Source organism: Canis lupus, chromosome 3, assembly GCF_048164855.1.
Source record: "Canis lupus baileyi chromosome 3, mCanLup2.hap1, whole genome shotgun sequence".
Lineage (NCBI taxonomy): Eukaryota > Metazoa > Chordata > Mammalia > Carnivora > Canidae > Canis > Canis lupus.
In genome coordinates this window covers 46,648,646-46,667,463 of record NC_132840.1, presented here as the reverse complement: position 1 = coordinate 46,667,463, position 18,818 = coordinate 46,648,646, and the positions used below count along the sequence as shown (strand labels likewise).

Below are 18,818 nucleotides of genomic sequence, written 5' to 3'. Positions count from 1 at the left end.
GTCTCTGCATCTGTGTGTGTGTGTCTCTCATGAATAAATAAGTAAAATCTTTTAAGAAAATGTATACTGGAAGGGACAGAGACTGAGTATCCAGCCATTGAAGGGAGGTAACAGTTGCTGATATGGGAAAGGAAAAAAATGGGTTGACTATTAGGGAAAAAGAAAAAGTGTTCCTGAGCCTTTGTGCCCAAATTCCTGCTTTCCTGCTGACCCCAATGTCCCAGGGATGGGGACCCACATCTGCTGGGTTCCCGGCTACCTTCCCAGTAGGGCCTGTCCCAGGATCAGTGCTCAGAGAAAGTGTGGACTACTCCCAGAGGGGAGGCACCCTGGGCTCCTGTGGCCCTGCCTAGGTCCCCAGTCACTGCAGCCTTCCTCTCTCCCCATCTGAAGGCTCATTCCAGCCAGACTTTGATAACCTGCCTCCAGCCCTGATGGGGAGCTCACTCCCTTGTAAGGTGATCACCCCACAGCCAACCACCAGGAATGGGCACCCCAGGATCTCCTCCCATTGGAGAGATAGCCTGGTGGCAGGTCCTAAGGTAAAAGGGCTCAAAGGTCAAATGCCCAACTTGAGGATCACATGCGATTTGATGCATCAGTACCATTTATTGAGCGCTGAGTGTATGCCAGGCGCTGGCTCCGGGCATCACGTTCATTCGTTCCTCGAGACAGCTCCGAGAGGAGGAGGATGACTACCTTATCTGAAAAATGGTGCTCACAGGGGCAAAGCACTGGCCAAGTTCCCACAACTCGTGAGGTACATGGGGCTCAGGTTTATTCCCTGCTCCGTACCCTCCTCATTAACTCACAGCACCAGCAGCAGACCGAAGCCCAGTACTCCTCAGCTTAGCTGATGGTGGGGTCCCCACTCCCCCAATCTATGGGAGCAGCCCACAAAGCCTATCATGCCCAGACCAGCTCCATCTCCCAGTTTTGCTCGTTTATAGAAGCTTTATCTGGGCGTTTGTGATCACGTGTTGAAACAAAGCTCTCTGTGCTTCCTCCTGCCTGTTTGGATTTTTTTTTTTTTTTTTTTTATTCATCATAGTCACAGACTGAGAGAGAGAGAGAGGCAGAGACACAGGCAGAGGGAGAAGCAGGCTCCATGCAGGGAGCCTGACGTGGGATTCGATCCCGGGTCTCCAGGATCGTGCCCTGGGCCAAAGGCAGGCACCAAACCGCTGCGCCACCCAGGGATCCCTGCCTGTTTGGATTTTATGCTGCTTCTATGTCCCAGCAGAGAAATCGACCTTTTTCACCCAAGGTGACGCCTTAACTATCAAGGACTGTGCGGTGATGGTGGAATTTTAGGTGTGGTGGCTGAAATGCAGCCCTGGGCCCGGAAGAGAGGCTATTTCAGATTCTCCTGTGGGCTGGAGGTGGTGAGGAGGGGAGTGGTCTTGCTCATCCCCAGCTCTGCCCCACCCCCAGCCTGGAAGAAGGTACTAGAGGGTTTCTCAGGAATGAGCCTCAGAGGGAGCCAAGATGGGGGTGGGAGGGAGGCAGACCCAAGTCTCCCCTCCCACACGACTGGCATTCTTTCCTCAAAAACTTGCGAGATGACTGTGTGGCTCCCTGCCGTGGCCTGGGGTTCGGTGGCATCCCTGAAATGCCCGGAAGGGCAGACATGCTGGCTGCCTGTGGCCCAAATGGTTCCTGTCCCCGTTGCCCCAAATTATGTGCAGCTGAATGGGTGGGCCCCTCCCACTTCATCCAAGTCCCAAGAATGTTGTCATCGGGCCACCCACAGCCTTATCAGCTTGGCCTTTCTCAGGATTGCTGGGACAAGGGGTGTGGGTGTTCTCAGGACTCCAGGGGATTCTGGGAATGTGTCTTTGCCTCCCCAAGTTGCCAGCTCTCAAAGCTAGACAGGACTCTCATCTCCTTCCTCAATATCTCCCCTCACCCAGAGGGGACAGGGTCTCGCTTGAGGTGATGAGTGATTTTTTAGCGCAAGGGACCCTTTTTTCTCAACCTGCTCCCTAGGAAAGAGTGAGAACCAGACCAGCTGGGGCTCACGTTGGGGGACACGGCCCCTCGGAAGTGCCGGTCACAGCCTTGGAGGCTGGTGGTGATGGGGTTTCAGTGGGAAGCACCAGCTGGGGTCGACAGAGCAAGGAGCCAGCAGGCTGGGCTTTACCCCTGCTCACCCAGACTTGCTGGAAGGATCACTAAGGAACTTCTCCTTCTAAGTTAGGAGGCTGAAGGCTAGAGAGGTTAAGCAGGAGGAGGTGAGGTCAGAGTAGCAGGTGTCAGATTCGAGGTCAGGTCACACTGGGCCTCCTGGGTGGAGATGGGGCCATGAGGAGCTGATAAGTGGAGGGCGAGATCCGACTTCACTTTTTCATTTGCCTCCTAATTCTGGTCCTCAGTTCACTGTCCTGTCTCCTGGCCAGAGAGATGAGCACATTAAACAGATAAAAACCTCTGCGAACACAGGTCCATCAGGCCTCTTGCCCGGAGCTGGGCCTGCCCCGTCCCACCAACACAGGACTGCCAGGCAGACTGGGTATACCCTCTCCCTTCCTTTCCTTTCACCCCACCTCCTCCTCAATCTTCCTTCCAGAGGGATCAAACATTCTGGTGGACAGGAGGGGTGCCCTAGCAACCACATCCAGGTGTGTGTGTGTGGAGGGGAAGCACACTGTAGCGTCAGCCGGATTTGTCCAGACACTGTCTGGGGGACCCTGGGCCATCCCCTTCCCCTCCAAGACCCCGTTTCCTGTGGCCAGGGATGGGTGGTAAAAAAGGATGTACGTACAGCCCGGCTACCAGGCTACTTTCATCTGGTTCGGCTCCCAGGTCCTGTGTGCATAGGAGTCTACTGGAAGCACAAATTCAGTTCTGGCCATTCCCCCTGCTTGACACCTCCACAGGTGGCTTTGCCACATACCCAGAATGACACTTGGTTGGCCCCCACGGCTTCCTGGCCCTATAGTTCAGCCCTGCCTCCCGCTACTGCCTCATTTCTCTCCCCCGCCAGCCTCCCCTTTGGAGTTTCAAAATATCTGCTATTTCCTGCCCTGGGGCCTTCACACTTGCTGTCTCCTGCTTGAACTGGTGTCCGCAGGTCACTCTCTCTGAGCCACCTTCCCCACCTGGTCCCTAAACCTGCCTGTCTGCCCTTGGCCCTCAGAGATGCCTGCTTGTTCCCTGCCTGCCACTTAAGGCTTTGAGGATGGGAACACTGGCTCCATGCCCAGCTCCCCCCTGGGCCAAAGCGCCATCCGATCAGGCATCAGAGCCCCACGGCCTGTCCCCTGCTTGGGCCTGGCTAGAAGTGGAACACTGCAAGTGTTCAGGGATGAGAAACAGATTCTGGAGTCCCTTCTAGGTTTTTAGAAGAGCTAATGACTGAGCCAGGGTATGGCACTGGGGCAGATCCAAAGTGGGCCCTGTCCGGGGAGGCACCGGGGACCGAGAATGCCTCCGTGGCCCTGCCAGAGCCACCTGCCCCTGAAGGAGTGGACCAGGGTCCCAGGGGCCTTGCACCCAGCCAGACAAGTTCCCCAGCCAGTTGGGCAGGATCACTGTGGACAGCATGGAGCCCTGCAAAACAGCCCATGCTGACACCTGTGGCCCAGTTACCTGGTAAAATATTTTAGATTCTGGCCCCAGGAGACCTGGCCACCATCTCTCTGCATCCTTGGCCTTCTCTGTGTGACCCACACCCCAAAAACATCTACCAGGTGCCTCCCACTTGTAGGTGCTCTGCTTGCGCTCAGCAATGAATTGAGTGGCAAGGATGGGATCCCAGCCTTTTGCATGGGCGGGGATGGGGTTCGGTCCCGGAAATGGGCAGGAATCCCAAATTACACCCAATGGCTAGGGTACAGGAGCAGGGAAGCATGAGGTCTCTTGTAAGAGCTCTGCCTTAGGTCTCCCACCCAAAGACAAGATTCTGAGTGCAGGTGGCTTTGGTGGAGGTGATCCAGAAAAAACATCCATAGGTGCGTGGTGATGTGAGACAGGGCAGAGAAAGAGCCCAGATGGGCGGCCTTGCAGAGCAGGCCTCCACTCTGGGTACCTGGGCTTCCCTCCCCTCCAGAACTCCCCCAGAGTTAACCCAGTCCCACAGTCAGCCAGCAAAGGTACTGACCTACCAACTCCCACCAGACATAGGTGGCTCCAGGGTTGGGGATGATGGGATTAATTCTGAAGCTCCCCCGGGGTGCAGTGTGTCACTGAGAAAGCACTTCCTGGGTGCAGTCTGGGATGGGTTTAATGGCAGCTTCTGCTACAATTTTTAAGGCCCTTTCTGAGGCCATCTGAGGAGTGGCAGTTGCTGCAAGTCCTACCTCTTCCTCTCATCCCTCATCATGACAACATACTCAGGTAAAACTTTAAAGGGACACCCAAGCATCCCCAGGAATAGTCAAAATAAGAGCCAGTCTCTGTAGTCAATGCAGGCAGCCACGGCCTAAGCTGAATGAGAGTTGGATCCTACCTACGTTCAGCCTCACGCAGCCTGACTCTACGCCCGCACTCAACTCAGGTCCGGCTGGCTTCCAGCACTTCCCTGTACCTCTAGCTTCAAGGCCCTTTGCATGCCATTCCCATTGCCTAGCATCCACTTTGTCCTGTTGTTTCTGTTCTTCCCTGGTCTGGCTCAGGGAACAGTCTCCTGACCAACACCCCTTTGCACTGGGACCCTCTCCCCGTGGCCTCCTTGTCCCCTGTATTTCAGATGAGGTTAGGTGTTCACTGGTTGAGTGGCCCTGTCTGTGTGCTTAGTACCCAGCCATTCAGGAATGTTTGCTGAAGGAATGAACAAACACTCCACAGTGATCTGGAACGAGAGTTGCAGGCCCGTGGGTGCCCCTAACTCAGAGCACAACCTGGCAACCGTCTGCTCTGCACCATGTCTTTGCCCATGGAAGTGCCGGTCTCCAGACATAATTGTCAAGGGAGATCTGCTGTTTGTATTCCCAGAGCCAGAAGTACAGGCAAACTCTCTTTAGATCAATCAGTGCCATCACCTTCTGAGTGAAGGACGCAGGACCCATGGCCTAGACATAAGGACAGGGAAGAAGAGCCTGCAAATGCACGGTAGGGTCCCCAGCTGCCTTGGACCTACAGTGAGACATGCTGCATTGAAGGCAGAGAGTCCTGGGTGGAGAAGGGAGATTCCAACTGACACTCTTCCCCCTGAAACCTTGACCTGATGGAGAGGGCATATACATCAAATTTCCTTAAATCACTGAAATCCACTCTGGTAAGTTAAGCCCAAACAAAAAAGCAAGGAATGTATTGGGAGGATATAAGTCAGCTTATAGAAGCAAAAAAATAAGTGAAGAACCAGGCATTGGAAAGTATTAGTCTGGCTATGAGATTTATGGAACAGAATTCATGGACAGCCTTTAGAATGAATGCACTTCTGCTTCCATCCTTGAGCCATGTTGCTCAAGACTCAAATTTCCTGAATATGTAAAGAGTTCCTGTAAATCAATAAGACAAATAAAACTGTGATAGGAAAATGAGCAAGAATATGAACAGATAGTCCACAGAACAGGAAACACAAATGACTCTTAAGCTTATGAAAAGATGTTTAATCTCATTCAAAATAGAAATGCACATTGAAACTACAGCCCAATGCTATTTTTCACGTATCAGATTGGCAATGATCCAAACCCTCACTAATACTGTGTTGGCGTGGGTGTGGGAGACAAACACTATCATACAGTACTGGTGGGAGTGTAAACTGGTACAGCCACTATCAAATATTTTAAAATGCACATGCCTTTTGGCCTGAAAGCTCCCTCCTAAGAACTTATCCTACAAGGACTTTTGGATATGTACAAGTTGATATCAGCACAAGGATATTTACTGTAGCTTTTTTTTTTTCTTTGTAATAGTGGGAGATTGGAAACAAGCGAAATACTCATTAGAGGACAATGAGTTCCATGATAATATACCCACTCAGTGAACACTAGGGTGTTAAAAAGAGAACAAGGCATCTCTCTACACTCTGGGATGATCTCTTGCGCAAACTATTAAGTGAAAAGAACAGGCTCCAAGGACAGAGTATTGTGTATGCATGCACATCTGTTAAAGCCTGTTTTTTGTCTCTTCATTCTGGATCTGCATCTTTGTCCTGGAGCAGCTCCTGTTTTGTGTTCTGCCCAGGTCCTTTCCCAAGGCTGTTTCCATGCACCCCTGCACCCCTGCCCTGGCCTGAGTGTGCTTTGGCTTCTAACTGTCCATGCCTGAGATTTTTCAGAGGGGCCTGTTTTCCACCTACTGGAGCTATTTGTCTTTTCTTGCAGAGAAGTGTCCTCCCAAGATGACCCTTCAGTGGTGACGAATAGGGTGGGGAGAGTGAAAGCCTAGCATCCTATCTCAGGTCGAGGAAAGCTGGGATGTGTGGTTCAGTCCCCTCTGGGTCAGGGTGAGCTGCCCTTGGGAGTTCTCTGCCTGGGCTCAGAGCCTTTCCTGGCTTCTTCCCTCCTCTGTTTGCTTCCTCCCTTCCTTTACCACTCTCCCCAGGATGCACTTCCTTCATACATTGCTGCCACATAAATCAGGATCTGCTTCTGGGAACTGTGACTGAGACATCTCCTCTCTTCACCTGCTCTTATATCTTCCCTGCCTTCCCCCATGCATGAAGGGCTTATAATGTGTTAACTCTGTCCTTACAGTGGTGTTAGGAGTATTATTAACAAAAATACTAAAAATAATATTAGCAAAAAGCTAACACATACTGAGCAACGTCTATGTACCAAGCCCGGAGTTGCGCACCATAAATGCATTACCCTGTCTGATCCCCAGACAACCTTACAGTGTAGGTATTATGATTATTCCCATTTTACAGGTAGGAGAACTGAGGCTCCCAGAGCTAAGCAACTTGCCCCAGGTCTTGTGTAGGAAGTACAAGTGGCTTTGAAGCCTTCGTTTTGAAGTCCGTCTCCACTGCCAAACTTCTATCCACAATTAAATTGAAAACAGTGTCATGTGCTGAGTGTGAAAGTTCCACGTGCAAGGAAAATCTGCATTTTTCAGAGCAGGCAAATAGGGAAAGTTCCTTCACTTTTCCAAAAGATTCTCTACTTTGCAGTGTTTCCTTCAGAAACACACATCCCACTCTCAGGAGTAAATCTGAGGATAAGAAATAGGACATTCAAAAAAAAAAAAAAAAAAAAAGAAATAGGACATTCGAGGTCTGGCCATGTTTGCAGAGGTGGGAAGGCCACCTGTCACTGGGAAAGGTGCCCCCAGCCCCACTGTGGCAAGCAATCTACTGCCTTCCGACTTCGCAGGGACCGTGGGAGGGTGTGGGAGAGAGTAGATAGACTATTGGTATACTTGGCATACTTTACTAGTGAGACTCCTTGCACTGCAACCCTGCTTCTCCTCCCTGGCCCACGTGCCACCTGGAACCCCGGGATTCCATCCTCGGTCTTGACCTTCCATGTACTGATGCCAGGCAGGTGAGTCTGCCCTGGGAGGAAAGAGGGTTCCTGGAAGCCAATCCCACACTGAGATGCCTAGAAACAGCTTATCTACACAAAGAGGTACCCATGAACTGTATAAATATAGCCTACTCAGCCCAGAGAAACCCTAGCTCCAGCTTGTCTCCCTGTAGTAGCCATGCTTATCAAATGCCTGTGGCCACTCCAGCGCCACCCTGTGCCCAGGGAACAGTGAAAGAGAAGATAGATTGCCTGGAGACTGTGGTCTTAACACACTGCAGTTAAATAATTTTCCTTGTGCCAAGTTTTACATAGAATATGCCCAGGCCAGGGGGTGGGGTCCATACCACAGAGCCACCAGAGGCCACCAACACTCTACAGCTACTCCGGCCTGAGAGAACCCTGCACCTTGGTTGAACGAGCACTCTGTGTGCTTCTCTCAGTGGGGCTGGAAAAACCAAGGCCAGCTCAGGAGAAGCTGAGGGTCCAGGGAGATTTCGAGAAATCAAGAAATATGTAGTTCTTGAATATGCAGGGGACACCTAGGTGGCTCAGCAGTTGAGCCCCTGCCTTCAGCCCAGAGTGTGATCCTGGAGTCCTGAGATCGAGTCCTGCATAGGGCTCCCTGCATAGAGCCTGCTTCTCCCTCTGCTTGTGTCTCTGCCCCTCTCTCTGTGTCTCTCATGAATGAATAAATAAAATCTTTTTTTTTTTTTTTTTTTTTAAGAAATATGTAGTTGTGCTTTGGCAGGGGTCCCTAAAAGGAACACTAGCTCCCGAGGGGACAAGGGGACAAAGTTGTCCTGCATTTGACCTTCTCGTTCTCCTGGAGACCCTGTTGTACGGCTCCTAGAAGGAATCTGGGTTCCTCTTGTCCTGAGCGTCCCCATAATCAGGCACCTGGACTCCCCTGAGCGTCCCTGGCATCTGCACAGGATCTGAATAGATGTTCTTAGCACTTTCCATTTGTTCCACTGCTTTTCTGCGTTCAGGGTCTTATACTCAATCCCAGAACCTATGAGTAAGTCAAGCACGTTTGACTACATTGACCGATAATAAATATCACTGGATTGTAAGCTGTGAAAGAGCCAGGACTGTGTGTTGTTCCCCACTGTTCCTCTCTCTAGAAGAGTAGCTGCCATGGAAGAGGCTTCAGATGAGTGAAGGACAGTGATTGTTGAGTCCTCTGCAGAAGCCTCTTGTGGATGATCTCCTTCGCTTCTCAAGATAGCCCCATTTTCCAGATGGGTAAATGAAGGCTCAGAAAGAGGAAGACGCTTGTCAAGGGTCACAAGGGAGTGGTGAGACTGGGATTTGAACCCACCTGTGGGACTCAGTACAGACTCAATAAAAATAGGGAAAAGGAGGGGCCTAATTCCGACTTCAGGAACCAGGAGGCAGAAAGCACCAGAGCTCTGGCCAGGAGCTAGGCCTACATCAAGATGTTCACACGATCCTCTTCTCCCTTTCTGCTCTTTCCTTCTCCACAAGTCCCACTCTTCCTGACTAGACTCTTTCCTGGGAGTACAGGGCAGGGAGCAGAAGAAGGAATGAGGAGGACAGAGGACCCCAGACCTGTGCCCTGCATGGATAGCAGCTCCCTGCAAGTTGAGTGTCAATTGGCCAAGAAGTGACGTGGCATCTGGGGAAGTGAGTGAGGGAGGAGGGAAGGAGCCATTCCTCTTCAAAGGGGTACCCGCCCTCCACTCCTGAGGAACCCTGTGTTTCTCTCTGTGGAGGCTATCCTAAGCCGGAACCCTGTGCCCTCCCGGGAGGACAGCCTGTTCCTCCCTTGCTTAGGGGCAGATCCCTTGGGCAGCCACCTCTTAGAGCTCTGAATTCCAGAGCATTGAGTATGAATATAAAAAACAAAGCAACTTATGTTCTTTATCTTGGTTCTTGGTTTTAAAGACACAGAAAAATACAACAGAAAGATAAAATAACCTGCCACAGAGAAATAATCACTTTCCCCAACATTTTATGATGGCAAATTCCAAACATCCAGAGCAGTTGTGAGAATCATACAGAGAACTCCCACGTACTCACCACCTAGATTCTGCAGTTCACGTTTCCTCTGTTCATGTACTCACGGCTCCATCCCTCACCCAGCCTCTATTTGTCCATCCATTTACCTGATTTTTTGATGCATTTCAAATTAAGTTGAAGACAGCAGTGTGCTCTCCTGAAACCCTGGGCAGCGTGAATGTTAGACTGAAATTACTTTTTAAAAAAGGTACTTTAAGAACACCTGGGTGGCTCAGTCGGTTATAAATCTGCCTTCGGCTCAGCTCATGACCCTGGGGTCCTGGGATTGAGCCCCATGTCTGGATCCCTGCTCAGCGGGGAGTTGCTTCTCTCTCTCCCTCTGTGCCTCTCTCTGCCTGCCGCTCTGACTGCTTGTGCTCTCTCTGTGTCAAATAAATAAGTAAATAAGTAAGTAAATCAATCAATCAATAAAATATTTAAAAAAACACTTCTAATAAGGAAATTTTCAAATGCACAAAAGTGGAGAGAATTATATAGTTATCCCAGAGCACCTATCACTCAGCCTCAGCAACTGGCAACATTTTTCCAATCTTGTTTCATCTATCCCCCATCTTTTTGTTTAAGTGAAAAATCATGAATTTTCTAAAAGTAAGTTTTACCTTAAAGTTTAAAAGTAGTTACATACTTGTAACCATTGTAATAGTAACTGATTCAGGCGTTGGACAGATGCTCCACTGTGAGGAAAAGCTTGGCGGGGGAACAGGATACTCACACAGAAATATCACTCAGAAATTACATATTAGAGTTGGCCCCAACCTGCTGGGGTTCACGAGTCACCACCTGTGCAGGCGAAAACCCATGTATAACTTTTGAATTCCCCCCAAATTAAGTACTAACAGCCTACCATTGACCAAAAGCCTTATGAAAAACATAAATAGTTGGTTAACACATACTGTGTGTCTGTATTATATACTATATTCTCACAATAAAGTAAGGCAGAGAAAAGAAAATGATATTAAGAAGATCATAAGAACAGAAAATACATTAATGGTACCGGGCTGTATTTATTCTCAGAAAAATCTGCATATAAGTGGACCTGTTACAGTTTAAATCTGTGTTGTTCGAGGGTCAACTGTTGTTCAAGACTCTTTAACCAGCTCGTGGGCAAACACATCCCCCTCTTTCAAAATACACAGTTTTGTATTTTGCCCTCTTTATGTAATGTTACATCACGGGCATTTTCCTGTGTTTCAAAAATTCCCTCCAAAATGTCACTTTTTAAAAATATCACTCCTTAGTAAATCTGTCCATAATTTCTTTAGCTCTTCCCCTTTGTTGGAGTTTGTTTTTTTCCTGCCTTTTCACCAGTGTAAATGATACCACACCAAACAGCTTTAAGTTTTAATTTAAGTAATCTCTACAGCCCACGTGGGTCTTGAACTCACAGCCCTGAAATCAAGAGCTGACTGCTCTTGGGAGTGAACTGGCCAGGCACCCCTGAACAGCTTTATATGTTCATCTCTGTGCACCTCTGATCTGTCTCTTCAGGAAGATCCGAAGGAAGGAGAACAGAGGGGAGGACTGCTGGCTTTTAAAGGTATTTGGTAGGTCCTGCCAAGCGGCCTTCCAGCATTCCAGAAAGGTTGTACCAATGGACACGCCCACCAGCAGCGGGGCACCTGCTCAACAGCTCTCTGGCAAGTTTGGAATTACTATAAATCATTAAAACATTTACCAACTGAAGACATCCCCAGTGGATATTGTTGATTTCTTTGATTATGAATATAATAGGTTTTTGGGTTTTTTTCTCCTGAGGATCATCTGTTTGCGTCCTCTCCCCTTGCTCTATTTGTGTCCTTTCTCTGTGTGTCATGGAATGTTTTCCTATCCATTCTGGGTGGTTGTGAGGATGAATGTGAGTTGATGTTTGTGAGGAGCTGGAACAGCACAGGGAAAACGTTCTGCCCTGCTGGCTAGGGTGCCACCCCACTGCCAGGGTCAAGCTCCAGTTCTGCTGCTTGCTGGTGGGGCACTTCCCCCTAGCGTGCCTCAGTTTCATTCTCTGTGAAAGGGGTTATTATGAGCATCGCAGGAGCTAATGCACACATAGTGCTTGGAACCATTTCCCCCGTGCACTGAACACTCAACAAAGGCCACCATTATTTGTATATTAAGAAAATCAGGCCTTGGTCCTCTTTGTTGCCAATCACTTCCTTCTCAAATCTGAAAGCTTGTGGGAGTGATTGAGCAGGCTCCCCCCTCCCCCCCCAGGGAAGGCAGGGTGAGGGACCGAGGCATTTAGTGTTCACTGAGCAATGTCTTGGAAGGAATGTCTACTACTTGAAAACATTCTCAGAGCCATAAAGATAGGCTGCTTGGCCCTGAACCAAAACCCAAATTAGTCCCAAGGAAGATTTCGCAACTTCCTTTGAGAGATGCCTCCCAGCATCCTGGGCTTGGGCTGGAGAGTCCTGCTCCATGGCTAACTCAATTTCCTGGTCTCCCAGCAACTCTCCACCCTCCTTGGGTGGAGGCAGCAGGGACTTCAGCCCCCAAAGAGAGCCCTCCCAGGGTTTGGCAGGTGGGACTCACCTCACAGCCAGGTGAGGTCCTGAGAAGGCCCACGCCCTGTTTCCATTCCCTTCCTGTGACTCAGTAGGGGAGGGGCCCTGGTGTCACTCACCCTGTCTTCTCAGCCTGCCCCTCATTCCTGGATTCCTGGGGATCTCTCTGGTCTATGTGGAGGAGCCAGGACAGCTTGAGCCCAAAGTGGACATCCAAGTTGGGGTGGCTTGAAGAGGCCAGACCCACACTGACTGCCCAGTTGGAGTCACTCACCTCCTGGCCTCTGGAATGTGGCCTAGAACTTGAAGTTGTATCTTCGCCCTACCTCTGTCCCCCATCACCTGACCTCCAGGATGACCCTCCTGTTGGCACAAAGACAACTCCACCCACTGCTTCACACAAACCTCTGCTACCCTTGCTTGAAAAGCAGCCAGCTGTCCAGCATTTTAGAAACTTTTCCCGTGTTTGAAAATCAGGCCAGGGAGGGTCCCTTGCTGTCATGGGAAGGAGCCTATGTGCAGAGCAGGGGTCCCTGTGCCAAGGCCCCCAGCCCCCAAGAGATGACGGCAACAGAATGCCGTCAGCCTCAGTCCCCAGGCCAATAAAACCACATGTCTGAGGCCTTCTGGGTCACAGCACCCAGAGCTCTGGCCTGGCTTGGCCCCAGAGGACAGGACTAGCCAACTCTCTGCTGAGCTGGAAAAACAGCTCCCTCAGCTGGGACTCAGGCTGCAAGCAAGGGCTGACCGCAGGCCCCAGAGACTGGAGAGAGACAGGGAGAAACGCTATGCCCTTAGAGGGCTCTGCAGCCAGAGTTGGAAAGCACGGGACAGGGACAGGCACCCAGGAGAAACCAATGCTGACGTCCAACCAAGGAGGCTATTCCTTCTATAAAAACCCGAAGCGAGCATTCTCCAGCAGCGGACTTGACACTTTGGGATACTGTCCAGAGAAGGAATAGAACAAACTCCTCTTGCATGCAACGACTTAGACAAACCTCACAGGGGGGCTAGAGGATCCGGACCCAGAGACAGCACAAACTGCATGGTTCCATCTCTAGGAAGTTCCCGAGAGTAGGCAAAACTCATCCATCAGTAGGGATGGGATCAGGGCGGTGGCTTCCCTGGAGGCGGTATGGGGTGGTGCTGGCTGAGAGGAGCACGTGGAGAACCCTCCTGGCTCCTCTGGAAATGGTCTACATCTCCATCGAGAATATGGCTGATGAGTGGTACGGCTACGTCGGTGCACTTTGCAGCATCTCAACAAGAAGAGAGAGTTAGGCTATGGGACCCATTGGAGCCCAGTGCTGTGGATCCTTGAGTGTCAATCCAGTCAGCCTTCCAGTAGCCCAGTGAGGGCAGAGCTAGAACTCACTCCCAGCCACAGGCTCCTGGGAAGGGCTGGTCTGCATGTGAGAACAGAAGGTGCCACAGTGGGTGCCACATTTAGCTTCTGCTTGGGTTTGTTTGCTTTTGAGCGATAAAGCTTGAAAATAGGAAGAAGGGCACAACTCTTCTAGGAAATACTCCCCACACGCAGACCCCCACTGTGGCTTTATGTTCCAAAGTCAGGGGGTGAAGCAAGTCACCTACGGTCATTCACCTGTGACAACCGCATGAGTGCCCCCACCCCATGGAGGGCAGAGCAGAGCCAGGCTCAGTAACAGCAGGTGTCATTGTGTCATTTCACTGCTGGCCCCAGATGACATCAGCCCTGTGCACGGAGTGGTCATGCTGGCTGACAAACTGGGCAAAGAGGACCCAGTGGTGTCCTGTAACCTGTGGGGGTTGGGGAGGTGGCCAGAGGCTGAGGGCTGCTGGAGCTAGCGTGGCGAGGGCCTACCTATGTCGGTAGACGAGGTGAGTGCATTGTAAGAGCTGCCCTTGGCTAACCTTCTCTAGGAGTCTAACGGCCTTGCTCTCAGCACTTCCCTGATACTGTTGTCTTCTCAATTTAGTAGTAATAGTAGTGGTAGGAGTAGTAGTCATCATCGTCGTTGTTGTCGTGGGCTCCACGCCCAATGCAGGGCTTGAACTCACGACCATGAGATCAAGACCTGAGCCAAGATCAACAGTTGGACGTTCAACTGACTGAGCCACCCAGGCGCCCCGTCTTTTTAATTTACTATTACAGCCATCATGCTGGGAAAGCATGTCAAAAACTTGTTAAGAAGTCATGTGTGCAATTAACCTACTATCCAGTGATTCCATTTCCAGTAATTCTTCCGAAAAGAATTAAAAACAGGGACTTGAATAGATATTGGCATACCCAAGTTCATAGCAGCATTATTCACCACAGCCAAAGATAGAAATGACCAAGTGTCACGGACAGACGAGTGAATAGACAAAATGTGGTCTGTCCATGCAATGGAATATATTCAGCCTTAAAAAGGAAGGAAATTCTGGGATGCCTGGCTGACTTGCTCTCTGGAGCATGTGACTCTTGATCTCAGGGTTTAGGTTCGAGCCCCATGTTGGGTGTGGAGGTTACTTAAAAATAAAATTGTCAAAAAAAATTTTTTTTAAAAAGGAAGGAAATTGTGATGCATGTTACAACATGGGTGAACCTTGAGGACATTCAGTCAAGTGAAATAAGCCAGATACAGAAGAACAAATACTGCATGATTCCATTTACATGAGGTACCCAGTCATCAACTCAGAGACAGAATGTTGGGTTGGATCTGGGGGGAGCCGAAGGGGCAGTTAGTGTTGAATACATACAGAGTTTCAGTTTTGGAAGATGAAAACATTCTGGGGATGGATGGTGGAGGTGCTTGCTCAACAATGCTAAGCTACCGAATGCCACTGAGCTATACACTTAAAATGTTTAAAATGGTAAATTTTGTGCTATGTATATTTTACCAGTGGAAAAGTCATTGTGTGCCCCCAAAGGAGTTCCTCCCTCTGCCTCGTTTCCCCCACCCCACCCCACCCCAACTAAGCTCTGTGCTGAGGGCTGGGGCTGGCAGGCTGATTAAATCTTTTTCCAGGCACTGTTTGTCAGACAGAGTCCTATTGTGGACAAGAAGAATGGAACCTGGCATTTGGGATGTACTTTCAGTTGCATGTAAAAACAGTGCCTCAAACAGATGGAAACCCATGTCTCCCACATGCAGTCTGGAGGTAGGCTGCGCAGGGCTGGCATGGTGACTCTGCTCCGCCCAGTCGTTTGGAACCCAGGCTCCTCTTCGGCCATCCCCGGGGGGTTCCCCTTGCCCATGGCTCAACATACCCCTGAATGTCCTTGGTCACATGGGAAAGGAAGTAGAGAAGAGGCACGTTTCCTTCTTTTAAGACACTCACTGAGTCTGTGTACTGGAAAGGGCATGCAGTTGCTGTGTGGTGGATCGGTCGCCCCTGCACTCCCCGACAGGGTGTCAGCTGCATCCCACCTTGCTTAGCAGCCATGGAGGCAAGGTGTGTGGCTCCAATCATCCCTCCAGGGAGAAGCGGCCACAGGAAGTGCAGCCAGCTGTCAGCCTCCAGCCTTGGCACATTTAGGAACCTCCTCCGAGGCACACCTTGATCTGGAGTGCCGGGCAGGCTGGCCAAGGCTCCCTGCTGACCCCTGCCAGCCTCCTTTGCGGGCTGGGGCCACTCCCATCCTGCACATGCTCCCTCTCCACTTATCACTGGCAGGCCCCCAACACATTTCTTGCAATCCCAAGTCTGTTTTGCCACCAGCTGCTCAGAAGACTCAAACTGACATCTTAGTTCAAGGCTGCATCCCCAGCACACAGAAGGGTGCCTCACACCTAGGAGGCACCCAATGAAATCTCCCGGGTGGACACGAAGATTCAGTAGGCATTCAGTAAATGTGCGTTGACCCAAGCAGACAGCAAAGCAGCTATGAGCCGGCCTTCTGCTGGTTCACCTGAAAGTGAAGTTCCTCTGCCACGTTGGCTGGAGCCCTTTGCCAATGAAAACAGGAATGGAAAGTTAGAAGCAGACCTGCCCCAGCCGCTGGGCCCCCTTCCTGCCACCTGCAGGGTGGGGGCTTCCTGAGCCCATGGAGGGCACAGAGGGAAACATCTGCTCCCGGCCATCAGCAGGCTTCGATGGCATGGACATCCTGCCGGTCCCAGTGCTGGGAGCCAGGACTACTATCAAGGAGCCTGCTAGGGCTGGCACCCAGGGCAGCGTGTGCCCCCCTCAAAGCCCACTCAGCCGGATGGGGTTTGCTAACAGTGACTCTTATTTTCCCGACAGCAGCTCCATCTGCGGAGATATTTTCACAGCCACTTAGGACCCCTACTCTCCCTGCTTTAGCCAGGAGGCAAGGACCGCAGCCTCCTAATGGCCTGTTTGTTTACAGCACAACCAGAGCCTGCTGTAGGGGCTTGTGTTGTGTCCTTCCCTGCAGCCCTGGTCTGTGAATGCTGTGAGAGCATGTGACAAACAGTGTGTATGTGATGTGCGGCATGAGGCTCAAGAGCAGGTAGTGGATGGGTCAGTGAGGAGCTGCAGGTGGCTCAGGCCACAGGGACAGACATGAGGGAGTTTGGTCTGAGAGGCAAGGAGGAGGCACCAGCAGGAGCAGAACTGGAGGAAGCCACAGATGACTCTAGATTGTTCCAGAATCATCTGGATGATTCCCTCTTGGTAGAAATGCTGGCCTTTATGCAGACTCGGAGGGGCTGAGCTGGGAGTGTGCCCCACCTGGCAAAGGATGGCGATAAGCAGCTGTGTTGATTGTACTTAAGAAAGGTGTTGCTGTCAGATCAGAGAGCTATAACTGGGCCACATTCTCGAGGTTTCAGGAAGGAGGAATGTGAGAGGGGCATGTCAGGGAAGTGGATGGGGACAGTGGAGGTAGAAGTCCTGGATGGGGTCGTGAGCAAGGCAAAGGGGTACTTGGAATTTGCTCTTATGGGGACAGGGGTGAGAGGATGGCTACCTGGTTTCACACAAAAGACCAGAGAGACTGGGACGGAAGGAGAGTCAAATCTGGAAAGAACAGCAGGTCAGTCTGAAGAGGGAGGCCAAGGAATGGAGCTTAAGAGGGGGATTTCCTAACATAGAAACCAGAAATGACAAAGGAAAAGAAGGACAGATCTGCTTACATCAACATGAAAACCTTCCAAGTACCAACACCAAACAAAACAGACACACAAATCCCCCTCCACCCGGCTGAAAGTAAAATGATCAGCTGAGAAAAGTATTTACAACCTATCGACCATGACGAAGGGTTAAAATCCATTATGTTAAGAGACCTTACAAATCAGCAAGAAGAAAGCAAACAGATAGCAATTCGGAAAAGGACAAAAAGGCCACGTGCAGAAGTGCCCACGGCCATCCAACAAAACGTCAAACGTGTAATCCTGGATCAAAGAGGCAGGAAGCAAAGTGACAAGGTGCTACTCTGCCCATCAGGCTGGCACAGATTTAAAAGCGTATACCCAGTATTGCCAAGGATGTGGGGAAAGAACCCTGTGGGGGAGACTATGAATTGGAGCAATGTTTTTGGTGGGCAACTTGGCAATATCTATCAAGTTACAGAATTATCATATGTACTTTCCCTTTGATCCCAGAGTCCTTATTCTCTGCAATACCAGGAAGTACCCAGGTGTTACCTGTCCCCACACTGGTCCTATGCCAGAAGGTGGAATTCTCCAATTGTCCTAAGAAGATCTGGGCCCTAGGGTGAGTGTATATAAAAGTGACATAAAAGGGTCATCTGCCCCTTGCAGTCAAACCTCTGTGAGCAGGACCAGGTGGCCCTGTTGAGGGAGAAGCTGGGAAGAGAGAATCCTATTGTTTCACTTAGCACCAAACTTGTAGGCCTGGTTATAACTATATTAGTTAGAAGTTGTACCCAGCTGCCAGTAGCAGAGACCTGGAAAATAGTGGCTTAGATAAAATAGAAGTTTATTTTCACAGGTCGCAGAAGTCAGGGATTCCCTGATTGGTAGGGTGGTTCTAGAGCATCATCAGGCACTCTCAATCCTCCTTCCTTTCTGCTCTATTATAGAGTTTGACTCCATCCTCAAGGTCACAAAATGGCTACTGGAGTGCCAGCCATCATACATATATTCCAGACAGGAAGAAGAAGGAAGAAAACAAAAAGGATACACACTGGATTTTTGGGAGCTTTCCTGGAAGACCTGCCCTGCGACTTCTGCTTATATCTCATCAGCCACCTTTATACGCTTGGGAAGTGCGAAATGAAGTCTCCTGGCTACTCACCTACTCACTCTGAGCAAGCTCTTGCTCATCATCCAATCCCAGTTTCCTTTTACCTTATTTGGGATATTGAAAGATAAGGATGCCTCTGATGTTTGCAATTGCTAAAAGCAAGTCAGCTTGGTTTCTGAAACAAAATGCTTTAACAACAGGGGCTTTGCTCGTGTTTCTGGTTCTCTTCCTTCATCATAGACACGCAGTGTACCCTTGGGAAGGGGGCACAGGCCTTTCCTTAAGAACACTAGAGCCTAATCACTGCAGGTGCTTGCCGAGATAAGAAAAGGTACTATTACATGGTAAGGTCAGGTGGTCCCACGCTTTGTGAGACGGGGAGGGAGGAGATTTATGCATGAATCTTAGGCTGGTTCTGCAAGTGAGCCCCGGAGACAAATATTTGTGTGCCCGTGGTTTATTCAGAAGCCCCGGTTTCAGCCTAAGAGAAAGTCCCTTCAAGGGAGGGGAGTGGGGCTTTCAGACTTCTGTGCTTGTCACTCATTAGTTGAGTGTCACTGGGGCAGGGGTGGAGGAGAGGCAGCTCCCAGGCACGCCCAGCCCTGCCTGTAGGGAGAAGTGGCTCCGGGAGCCCCAGGGTGTCCTCTGGGGAAGGGTGCAAAAGTAGGTGGCTGCAGGGAAGCTGGGCGGTGTGGGGGGTAAGGGTGGGGGAACAGGTGCC

The 18,818-nt window shown here is 50.4% G+C and overlaps 1 long non-coding RNA gene across 1 annotated transcript in view; it reads left to right on the top strand.

The window, feature by feature from the left end:
* The window catches only part of LOC140624899 (uncharacterized), a 35,155-nt gene extending 16,859 nt beyond the window's left edge, over nt 1-18,296 (top strand). Inside the window, exon 2 of the long non-coding RNA XR_012024335.1 lies at nt 17,934-18,296. This is a non-coding gene — a long non-coding RNA (uncharacterized lncRNA). The remainder of the gene's footprint in view (nt 1-17,933) is intronic.
* Nucleotides 18,297-18,818: the final 522 nt, after the last annotated feature.